The sequence below is a fragment of the Pseudophryne corroboree genome, chromosome 1 (assembly GCF_028390025.1).
Source record: "Pseudophryne corroboree isolate aPseCor3 chromosome 1, aPseCor3.hap2, whole genome shotgun sequence".
NCBI lineage: Eukaryota > Metazoa > Chordata > Amphibia > Anura > Myobatrachidae > Pseudophryne > Pseudophryne corroboree.
Window position 1 is genome coordinate 1,030,016,546 of NC_086444.1, and position 12,086 is coordinate 1,030,028,631.

Genomic DNA, 12,086 nt, shown 5'->3' on the forward strand with positions numbered 1-12,086 from the left:
ATTCTACCCACTGGAGAGGCAATCCAAATTTTGATCCGATTGTCCTTTTGGGCGTTATCGTTCATGCAACGCAAGCCACGCATCGGTAGTGATGTCATTATGTCAACCCCTTGTTCATCCACTTAGTGGAGGTTTATTAAAATCCTCATTACATAGTTTTACTATTTCCCGCCTGAAAAATACCTATGTTAAATTTAATCTTCCTAACCTGATCATTATTATTATTATTATTATTATTATTATCATCATCGTTTTTTATTATCCTTTTTTTAAATGACACCGCAAGGGTTTTGCAGTGCCCAATTACAGAGTACATAAACAAATAACACAGGAAAACTGTGACTTAAGGTGGGTACACACTAGGCGATGTGCTCTATGAGCGACGTCGCCTAGTGTGTTCCTTTCCATCCCGGGCTGGTTGTCGGTAGTGCGTACACACTGAGCGATATGCAAACGATATCGCTCAGTGATGACGCGCTACGACCGGGGCCGTGTATGCAGCTTTTAGATGACAGTCCAAATTGAACTGCTTGCATGGCCGACAGTGAGGGTCGTGCAACATCGCTAAGGAAGGGCAAAATGAGCAACGTTGTTTACTGTATCGGCAAGTGTGTATGCACCTTTACAGTTGAAGACAATATATTTCATGGTCCTCTACACTTTCTTTTAGGTTTGAACTTATATTTAATGTTTTCAAAGTTGTTACAGATACTAGGGAATGGTAATACATATTGATAATATATTGCAACTAGGGAAAATCTATATTACTAGTTACCAGCCTGTCAAAATGACAAAACAACAGAACAGTAATATCAGTGCCGGCGGCTGTGCGTGTACAAATGGAGCAACAATTGAATTGCTCTGTCGGACGCCATCTAGTGGCCACCAACGGTCAGAACACATGAATTCCCCCCATAGATGTGAAGAGCAGTGTTAGCCATTCATTATATAGGGTACTGATGTGTCATGTAATGAGATATACATGTTATAGAGAAAGGATCAACATGATTTACAGGCCGAGAAGGGGGCACTAAATAGGAAAAAGGGACCTTGCAAAATGCGTGGAACAAACTCTAATATATGTAGTTGTAATATATGCACATGAAATATAAAATTTTCCAAAGTATGAAGTGTACCCAATGGATGCGACCGCAATGTGAATGACAGCAGCAGGCATTTTTAGGGTGGCTACGTGGTATTGAGGGGGTGGGGCATGGTGAACAGGGGTGGGTCAGGACCATTTTAGGGGTGGCTGCATGACGTCACACGCAGCTGCTCCGATAAAAAAAATGGGCGCTGAAAGCGCAGCCAGGCTGCGTTGCCAGGAGTCAACCTTAGTTCCGATGCGTCCGCAATTTAATTACGGTTGGATCGGGAGGCCGCCTTGCCCTGTGTGGGTGTCCACCAGCATGTGCAGAGATGAATGCATCTGTCTGCTTATACAGCCATCTGCGTTCATCTCTGAATAACCCCCCGTGTCCTCTATGACACAAAGGCATATGATTTGCATTCTCAAATCCTATTTGATCATAAAATGTTACTACACATGTAATAAGTGCATTCAGACCTGGAATGGGAATTTTTCTATACGAGGCCCTCACACTATCTGAAATGGAGGGTGCTTACAGGAAGTTATATGGGTGGATGGATACAACCTTGACGTGTCAGAAGCACTACTGTTCAACAGAGATATATATACAGAAAGATAAACTCACTCAGCTCATCCAGTGTATCGCCCTTTTTGCATCGCCTTTACCATATGATTCATTAGTTTAGCTCCGGACTTGCTACATTGGGCCCCACAAGTTTGTGGGCGAGTATATGTCCCATCAGGGTGTACCACTGTACCGCGCTGTAGCCTTATTCTAAAGAATCAAAATCCCAGCAGGATGGAAAATCCCTTTGGTTGATTATCCCCAGCGACGCATACATGCGGTCATTGGCTGATTATGAAGAACTAGTAGTACTTACTTAATCTTCTTGCATTGTTGGTGGCCAGCTAGGTGCAATTTGGCAAACCCAACTCTGTTTTTTAAAGTGTTTTCTGATCTGATCAGATTGCAGCGTTTCAGCCCAATGAGATTACACAATGTGCACAGCAGGAACTACACTCCTCCTTTGCCCACATTGTCATCTCATTATAACCTTTCATCAAAATCGTAAGTGTTTTCCATTTGATGATTAAAACAGAGAGAGACATGACAGTGTGTGAATATTCTTTCACCAGCCACAGTAAATTCATTTTATATTTTTGATATTCAAAAGAAGACTGAATATTGTTTCTATCCTTTTACATTGTAAGGAGGCCTGGTTCTACTAGCTGGATGTCTCCTCTTTCTTTCCATCATCCGTTCTCTGAGATGTATGTTGCAGCATCCACCGTGCTAACATCATCAGTGGGGGGAGGTTAGACAGGTGAGGGATAATTTCAGGCTGGCAACGAACAAGTGTTCTACATACTGCTGGAAATGACTCGCATTTCATTGTTATAGGGGCCTTATTTTTAGCTCATTGCAAACCGTTCTTCCTTTTAATCAATCTCGCCTTGGAATATGTTCTGGATATTCTCCTGACATAATCGTACACTTATGCAGCGGGAAGGAAATGCCTCCTCCATTAACGAGGTTCACCTTGGGTCAGCGTTTCTTGTGAGCAACAAACAAGACATAATCTTCTGTCTGCAAGCTCAGTGTCAGGGCGCAACAGACTCTCTTGAGATGCAGAAAACGTACATGTCTGATGATTCAGTGACCAGACAGCTTCTGCTTTTGAATTATTAAAGAACTACATAATCTTAAGTAACACTGTTGCTCCTGTCATGCAGAATTTTAGAGACCAGAACCTCTAATACTAGGGTTTTCCTAAGAACGTATGTAGAATTTTTGGAAAGTAAAAAAAAGAGATGCTGCATGGGCACACAATGGTCTTCAGGGATACAGATGAACTATTACATGATTGCTCTACCATTGTCTCCCTACATTTGTCACTATGCTTACAGAATACAGATGGGGTAGGTTTTACTGGACTTTCCGTTGTACATGTCATTCAGTTTAATGGTAAAGTATTATAATGATGTGGCATTAGGCAATACAAATTGTTTTATCTGTGCCTTTTTTTCATTGGTTTCACAAATGTACAGAGGTGTTTTCATGGCTTTCGCAAATGCTTACATAGGTGTAATGTAGATTCACTTACAGCTACTGTATGCACTTGTAGAGGCAGACAGCAACAAACGTGTCATAGTGTTATACAAAGAAAAATGGCTCCTGACACTTTAGTTCATGGTCAGCTCTGCAATTACACTTTTACAAGTTATTGCAAATCTGTGTTGCATAAATTTGGAATTAAGGCAATACGAACACCTAGCTAGCTTGTATTAGACACAATTACTCGTTGGTTGCTGCAATAGTCAGTATTTTGCTATGGGTAATAATATAACTTTTGTTGGGGTGGTAATGAGACAGTCTTGCCCTCCCACTTTGTCATTCTGACAGTGTTGCAAGGTTTAAAAGTTCAAGCTAGTCAGAAAAAGGCATCACATTATATGTGACGCAGCAAAGCTTTCTCTGTTCAGTAAAGGATATGGTTTTTGCTTGGCAAGCAGAGTGAGCCATGGAAAAGTATGTGGGCCATTGCAGCTGTCATAATGTATCTATGGAAGCAACACTAGCAATTTGCGTTCTTGTCTTAACTTTATTGCTAGGACCTTTTAATTCAGCAGTGTGTTTTCAAGGAACATGACAATTCCATTTTAAGGCAGTTGAACTTCATCATTACTTAGTTCATCTGTAGTTTGCTGATGTCTCTCTAAATAAGTACTTTTCCTGAAAGTTAGGTCCTGCTTTCATGATCTTAGATTTGGGGTGTATTTGTTCTTAGGTATATACTGTCTGTGTGTGTAAGGGTGTATATTGTAGTAGATTAATGGGGGCCTGTATCATATGGATATAAAGCCTAAAACAAGCAAAATGGAAGTTTTTTTAACTAATCCCTGAAACTAGTGATTTTTATTGCCAGCATCCTCCGGATATATTTTGCCTACTTAAAAAGGATTTCGGCATCTCTTGATGGCGATAGTGAGGTCCGGAAGCGGGAAAGTGCTTTATCTAATTTTCCTGAAATTGGCAGTGAAGGCCCAAGTCTGGGCTTCTATTGCAGTGCACATACAGTACATGGCTCATCAGGCTGGTTCACAGGCCCCCAAATAACTGTGCTTTTCTGAACCAGGTTCCTCTTTATTGACAACTCTAAATGGATTAAAGCACATCCAAAGAAGATCAATGACCTGACTGTCGAGGCAGTACTGTAGGTGATGCATCCTGTCCTCTCCAGCCTTAATAATCCTGTGCTAACTCCTGTGGCCTGTTGGAATCATGTTGCCCAGCTGTATTCCGCTCTGCTGCTTTACCTAAGGGTCCAGGGTTGCAACGGGTGTCCTGTTGGTCCTGTTGTCATCTCTGCACCCTCTTGCATGGGCTCAGTGTGGGGCCGTCCCTGCTGCATCTCTGAGTCTCTGTCCTCTGGCAGAGATCTTCTGCTGTTGCCGTCGGTGCTGGGTTCACTCACTCTTTGTGGCCGGCTTCTTCTCCTGGACTTCTGCTGCTTTCCTTCAGGTTGTGGTTGCCTCAGGTGCTGGGATTTCCTGCCCATCGCCATATTGCATCAGGCTGCTACGCCCTGGGTCTAGTACTGTGTGCTGCTGGGGTGCAGTCCTTGGTCCCTGGGACTTGTAGTGCCTCTTGTCTGTTGTCCTCTGGCTTTGTTCTGCTGGGCACTATGGAGTTTGTTCTTCTCCTGGTCCTTTTCTTCTGCAGACCCCTCTGACTTGTATTGCTGGTCTGTGTGATCCTGCTTCACTATTTAGACCCCAGCCTCTTCTGTGTTTGTTCTGATGAGCAGAAAATCTCTGGCATTGGCAGCTGCGAAGATGGAAAAATTTGCCCGCTCTGTTCCTGCCCCAGATCCTTTAATACCAGTCGCAGATGCTCAATCTCCTGATAATTTGGCTTCCCATAGTTGGGGTTTCTGGTGTCACAGTGGAACAGCTTCTTCAGGCTGTCGCCAAAAAGCGGGTGACAGATTGACATGCAGAAATCGAGGGAGCAGACCCCCATAGAATATCAAATAGTGTCAATGTAAGTTATTCAACATAGAGAGACGGCTTAACTGCAGTGATGTTTGTCTGGTTGGTTTTTACCTGAGATGGCGGAACTAATCCTGAATAGTTCCTGTAATTCTGGCTGACCACCACTTTTAAGTGTGATGTCTTTACCCACCAATTTGCCATTGAGTGAGCTCACCGTAAACCTACGAGACCTCTTTGCCCGGGGGCTCCACTGATTACATAATTTGTCAACATTTTTAACTACAAGGATCGTAATAATGGACAATGTGTTGCTATTTATCAGAGCTTTTCCGCTGATGTTAAAAAAAAAAAATCCAGATCACAGTTTGTCCAGGTTAAGAGACGTTTGTGGGATTTAGTTATCCTATGCTATGTTTTATCATGCTTGACTTTGTATGGTCTTGGGTGGATGGACCTACTTATTAATGTCTTGTGATGCTGCTTCATGGGGGTAAATGTAAGAACGGGCACTATGGGGGAGAAGTGGTATCAAGCCACGTTATGTGCGCTCTACTGCTTCTCCCCCATATATGATGGCTGCGGAGAGTGCCCTGTCCTTATCGGCGCTGCTATCTAAAAGATAGCAGAACGATACGGGAGGACAATGTATGAACGGTCAGCAGCGCTGACTGTTCCAACACTTGCAGCTGTCGATTTTTACAGCTGCAGGTGGCGATGCCCATAGACCACAGCAGGGACAGAGCTGTCCCTGGCTGTGGAGGGTGCCTGCTTCTGACAGCGCTGGGAATCTCGCGGGAGTAGCAAGATCCCGCACATTCGCAGAGGGAGCTGGCCGGCAGGGAGACACAGCACGTCAGCTCTGAGCTCAATTTAGACAGCTGCAGGTGGCGATGCCCATAGGCCACAGCAGGGACAGAGCTGTCCCTGGCTGTGGCGGGTGCTGGCTCTGGAGTGCGCAGGGGATCTCGCATGAATAGCGATATCCCGTGCATGCGCACTGGAGCCAGCCAGGAAGGAGACACAGCACCTCAGCTCTGAGCTGGAGGGGGGAGCTTCGATGTCCCTTCGCAGGAAGTGTTATAGCTGCACGATGCATGCTGCTATAATACATTTACCCCTTGATCATGTATCATGTTTATCCTCTGTACACTTTTACCGTATTATTGCCTAGGTATATGCTGAACTTTTAGTTTATTCTGTTTTACATGTTTCTTACCTTAATGTTGTGTGGAAAGGTTATATACTGAACTATTTCTTATTTAATGAGTGTTTTTTTTTTTTTTTCAGGTCTAGAGTGTCATATGCTTTATATTTGAGGTAGTCCTTGTAGGTCCCTTGTTCCTGGGCTGGTAAAGACATGCCCTTAAGACACATGGTGTAGTTGCTCTTCATTCAGTTAGCTTCAATTATCTGAAGCTAACGGATTCGTTTTTTATTTTCTCATTCTATTTATTTATTTCTTGCATGTGATGTTTTTACTATTTCTGTTTGCACAACAAGCCTTTATATGTTATTGGTATTGCCAAGAGATCTGCGGGCACCTTGTTCCTTGGTCGCTCCCTGGGGATCAGTGATGGGTTTCATGCAGTTTTATATATGGGTATTTTCTCAATATCTTGGAAAGTACAGGGACTAAATGACGAAATGAAGTGTTCTTTGATTTTGTGCAAGGTTAAAACTCTTAAGGGCCGTACTGACGGGGAGATTTCCCCAGAGATGCGTGCTGAGCGGTCTAGCACAGACCGCTCAGCACGCATCCCTCCCCCTGAGCGGGGGGGGGTCACGCATCTCTCCCCCTGAGCAGGGGGGGGGGGGGGGGGCTCACGCATCCCTCCCCCTGAGCAGGGGGGGGGGGGGGGCTCACGCATCTCTCCCCCTGAGCAGGGGGGGGGGGGTGGACACGGGGGCCGCTCATTTCACCCAGCGGTGAAATGAGCGACCTGCTAGATTGTGCCTGCATGAAGGCCAATCTAGCTCCGGCGACCGCGCAGCGCTGTCGCCGGCACCCCTACACACAGAGCAATGTTCCGCTAATTTCTAAGCAATCTAGTCAGGTTGCTTAGAAATTAGCTGAATATCGCTCCGTGTGTACCCCCCATTAGAGACCTACTCAGTAGGTAGTAAAATTCTTTCCCTCAAAAGGCCCTGGGTTGATTGGTCATACAATTCTACTTTTCATACTAACTCAAGGTGTTTCACCTTGGTCATTTTATCTTTCTTAAGGTCCATACACACTGGGCGTTTTTGCCCAGTGTGTATGCACAGAGATGATGGCTGACATCGCTAGGCTGAATAGCGCTCAGTGCATACACACTGAGCGCTTTTCCCCCCTGCCCAGTGGTGTCAGCAGGGGTGAGCGGCTTTCCATAGCAGGACGCTATGGAAAGTCGCTCACCCCGCCGTTCATCTACTGGTATTACTAGTAGATGAATGGCGGCCACCAGCGATGAAGCGGGAGAACGCATCAGCACTCACCACTCAGCTCAACACACCAAAAGTGAGCTGCTTTCAGCTCAAAATCGCCCAGTGTATATGGGCCTTTAGTGATAGACTGCATGAATCTCCTTTTGTTTTATTGGCGGTGTATTTATTTATTTATTTATTTATTAACAGTTTCATATATAGTGCAGCAAACTCTGTTGCGCTGTACAACTGGCTATATATATATATATATACATATATATACATAGATACAGAAAACCCTGCACTCTCCTAAGCAGCTTCTTTCACCTTAATGCTCTAGTATACACCTGAATAAACAATGGGGTTTTGGTGTATGAATTGTACAATGCATGTAAGCTTGCAGCCCACTCCACGGGACCCCATTTCACTGCAAGTCCTACTCTATCACATAAACTTTCACATAGATTTTATAGAAACCTGGCAACTGCTGTCTCATAGGGGAAAATGTGCTCATCTGTTTTAAAGCTTACCTGCCACACTTATGGCTTTTAAAAGGTAAGACAGTCACCAACACAACTACACAAGTGTGCTTATCTGGTTTATATATATATATATATATATATATATATCTCTCCACACACACACACACACACGCGCGCACACACGCGCGCGCACACACACACACACACACACACACACACACACACACACACCACCACCATCGCTCCCTCTACCCCTTTTCCTCTAGAGTGTAATCCAAATTTTGTTTTATTTTTTTCTCTGTTTAGCTCCCCCACTGTCCCAGTTATGTGTGGGAGTGGTCCCATTCAATTGGTGTTACTGTTTTTCCCCTGTTGATTGTGGAGATAGGTCTTGTGGATGCCTGGAATCAGTCTGATGTGAGATGTTACTCCTGTTTTTCATCCAGAGGCGTAACTAGGGTTTTTGGAGACCAGGGCAAGATTACGAATGGCACCCTTCCCCTCCCCCCCCCACCCCCCCCCCCCACCCCACAGACACACAAAAAAGGGATATATAGTAACTGTGTCCGCTCCTGGGAAAAAATGGGCGTGGCCACATTCCTGAAGGGGCATGGCTACTGAAAATGGGGCATACGAGTGAGGAAGGGACTGCAGGTCTGGCATGAAAGTAATAGTAGTAACGCTGCCCCGGCTGCAGGGAGGAGGAGGAGGCGCCTGGGACAGCCGGAGACTCCATGGAGGTGACGGAGACCCCCCGCACACCACCTCACAGGTATCACTGGGGGCCTCCGTCACCGCATTGCGATGTTACTCGCATATGTTAATACATATGCAATTAACATCACTGCGATGGGCGACGAGGGGCGGCGATGTATGTTAATACATCCCACCGTGTCTCTTTGTGTCCTCCTCCACCCTTCAGAGAGATGGTGAGTGTGTGTTTTTTGTGTGTGTGTTATTCTCCCCCCCCCCCCCCCCCCCCCTTTGTTGGCTTCTCTAAGTTTGAGGTTTCCTAGGGTGGCCTACTTTTAAAGATTGAACCCCTTCTGTCTGTCACAAATGGGGGCAGCTTGTGAACTCCTGGCAGCCGGGGAAGGTTTCTTCACTGATAAAACTGTGGGCCAGGCTGCTCCGTTAGTTTGGGACACATGTAAGGCCTTTCTCTGTGGCACTTTGATTTCTCGAGTGGCTCAATTAAGGTTTTTCGTAGACAGCATGAGAAAGACTTGCAGAACGTGTTGTGCTCTTGAGGAGAAGATATATTAGAAGCAGCCTCCCTTATACTAGGGTGGAGTGGCTTATAGTCCATAAAGAATGGTCTGACTGACTTCTGTATAAATCAAGACAGAGGCTTCTTTTCTCTTCTCACAACTACTACTATTTTCAGAATATGATTAATCTCAATCTGGTTATTCCTTGCTAGATCTAAAAAGTTATTTGGATTGTGTTTCTTTTCTCTTTATCAGGCAATATCGCTAATAGATCTTGGCTAAGATTTTTGCTTTTGCATTTTAACAAAGTTGTTTTGGAAACGATTCACCTGGATAAATTTGCAGCTCTCCCGTGATGGTGTGGAGGATGCGTGGGTCGTATCTCTTAATGCGGCTCAAGCTTTTGATTCAGTTAGTGGCCTTTTGAGGTCACTTAGGTTCCTTTTGTCTCTCTAAGTGGTAGATGTATGAAGCAGTGAAAAGAGTGGAGAAGTTGCCCATGGCAACCAATCAGATTCTACGTATAATTATATGTAAAGACATAGGCAACTTCTCCACTGGCAGACGTCTCTACTCTTGTCACTGCTTCATATATCTCCGAAAAAGTTTAAGTCTCATGTATGGCAGCATAGTCCACTTTGGGTGCCCTATTTCATCTCATTAAGTTCTATATTCTGTACCGTGTCCATAGGACTCAGGTACTACAGGTTAAGATGGGGCTGTTGACATCTGCCTCCTGTCCTGTAACACTCCTGACTCTGATTTCTGGCATCTGCTTTGCTCTGGTCCACATGTTTTGGCCAGCTGTGATACACACTTTATTGGCGAGGCTGGGATAAGGATTCCTCTCTTTGACCTAGGTCTATCTAAATCTTTAAATTCTTATTTAAACTTTGTTTTTGTTGTCCTAATGTTTCTTAAGGTGCTTAATACTCGGGTTGGATGGCTCCACAGATTGGTTTGGTAAACCTGACTATTTCTCATGAACACTTTATGTACACCAAGTGAAAGTGCTCCACTAAGTTTGCTAGAGTCTGATCTCTTTTACAAACTGTCCTCTTTGCATTGGACCTGGAGCCTTCCGCTCTCTAGTGTCCCATGGTTGTACGTGCTGTCCCATTTGGCTTTCTGTATATTTGTGTCTGTTATTCTATATTGTTGTGATAATCCACTTATTTTGCTATGTTTACATTTTTTCTTTTCCTGGTTACTTATATCTTGTCAGTTCTTTCCCGTTTAATTTGAACTGTTCTATATTTTGTATGTTATTCATGGATGCATTGTTGTGCAGTATTATTATGAACTTTTTCAGTTTTTTTCTCTCTTTGTGTTTTGTACTGTGAATAATACAACAAAAACGTTTAGGGTGCGTACCAAAAGGAGAAGAAAACAGCTTATCTGTTCGTCTTTCCAAAGAATAGATTTCCAAATGACCATTCATATACTGTAACCATAAAGCCAAAAGGCTTACAGAATGTCTACAGTTCTTTATATTGTTCACCATTGAAAATATTCCCTGGCCATATAAACAAATACTGTCAGAAGATATCCTTGAAGGTGTTAAACATTAAGTGCCTAATGAAATATGATGGGTCAAATATATGTTACTAATTTATCAACTATTGTGTGTAATCTCACCATTTTCTCTGAGCTAGTAGACCTATTTGGATTCTGCAGCAAGACCCTTGCCGTTTCATAACATGACACCAGACAGACCTGCATTTTCCAGATGCTGACATCATCTAGTATATGTCTGAATACTGTGTCTTGCCTTGCGGGGGAACAGAATAGTTTCTATTTGTAGAATTCACATCTTTTTGCTAGTTGAGAGGGGGAGGTAACATGACAGCCACTTTCAGCAAATCTAAAGTGGAAAAACGTTATACAGTAGGGTTTACTAGTAATCTTATCTTACGGTGTATTAGCTATTTAATACCCAAAAGTGCGTTCTCCCATCTATCAATCTAGTGTCCATTATGCTAGTCATAGACAGGATACTGACATGATAGTGTGAGTGATGGGTGTTATGCAACCACTCTTCAGGTTGTAATACAGTGCTCCATGTTGTGCCGAGGATGGCCCAAATAGTTTTGATCTGCCATAAAACTCTGTGTTTCTATGATGAGTGCCTCTGAAAGAGTCCACGGTGATGTACGCTTGTGTCGCAGAATGCCTCTGTAACATGTCCGCCAACACATCAGAGAGAACTGAATTTGGGCAGTTGAAACAATATTGCTGCATGTGTGGGGCCTTAAATTAAGTAGACTGCTCAGCCAAGTGTGGTCAAATGGGGACAGTGATTCTGCTGCTTGGAGCAAGGGTTGAGCAGCAGAAGCGTTACAGGTTGTGCCTCCCATATCTGAAATGCTTGGGACCAGGAGCATTTCTGATTTGGGATTTTTCTGTATTTCAGAACAGTTTGGACCGGGATGGTGTAGGAGTCTTTCTGAGTTACCTGCCTGGACCCTGGCACTGTTGATCTGCTCTAGAGGCCCTTGCCCCGCTTTTCTCTGCCGGCTGCAGTGCTCTCTCTTCATAATGTGTAACCTACATAACTTGCACAGTCAGCAGGAATACAAATTACACCACTTCTTACACCTCCCCCTTATTATCTGCCAACACAGGGCTTTTTTTTCTTTCTTTTAAACATAGGAGGTAGCTCTATCTGTATTTGTAATCCACTTCTACTTTTACTTTTTATAGTTGTGTTCTGGAATAACCCCATCTCATTGGGTATGGTATTGGTGGTAGGCTGACACAGAGCATAGCAATAAATGGCATCTCTCCTGACCTAACTAGAAATTGGATGCTTACGGAATGCAGGTGTCTAAGAAGATTCAATATAGTTCTATATTTACATAACTTTGTCATTCTATGTTCCACCACATTACTATAAAAAAAAAA

The 12,086-nt window shown here is 43.9% G+C and overlaps 1 protein-coding gene across 5 annotated transcripts in view; it reads left to right on the forward strand.

Moving 5' to 3' along the window:
• Window positions 1–12,086, forward strand: part of STOX2 (storkhead box 2) — a 248,373-nt gene that overhangs the window by 197,788 nt on the left and 38,499 nt on the right. The window lies entirely within an intron of this gene.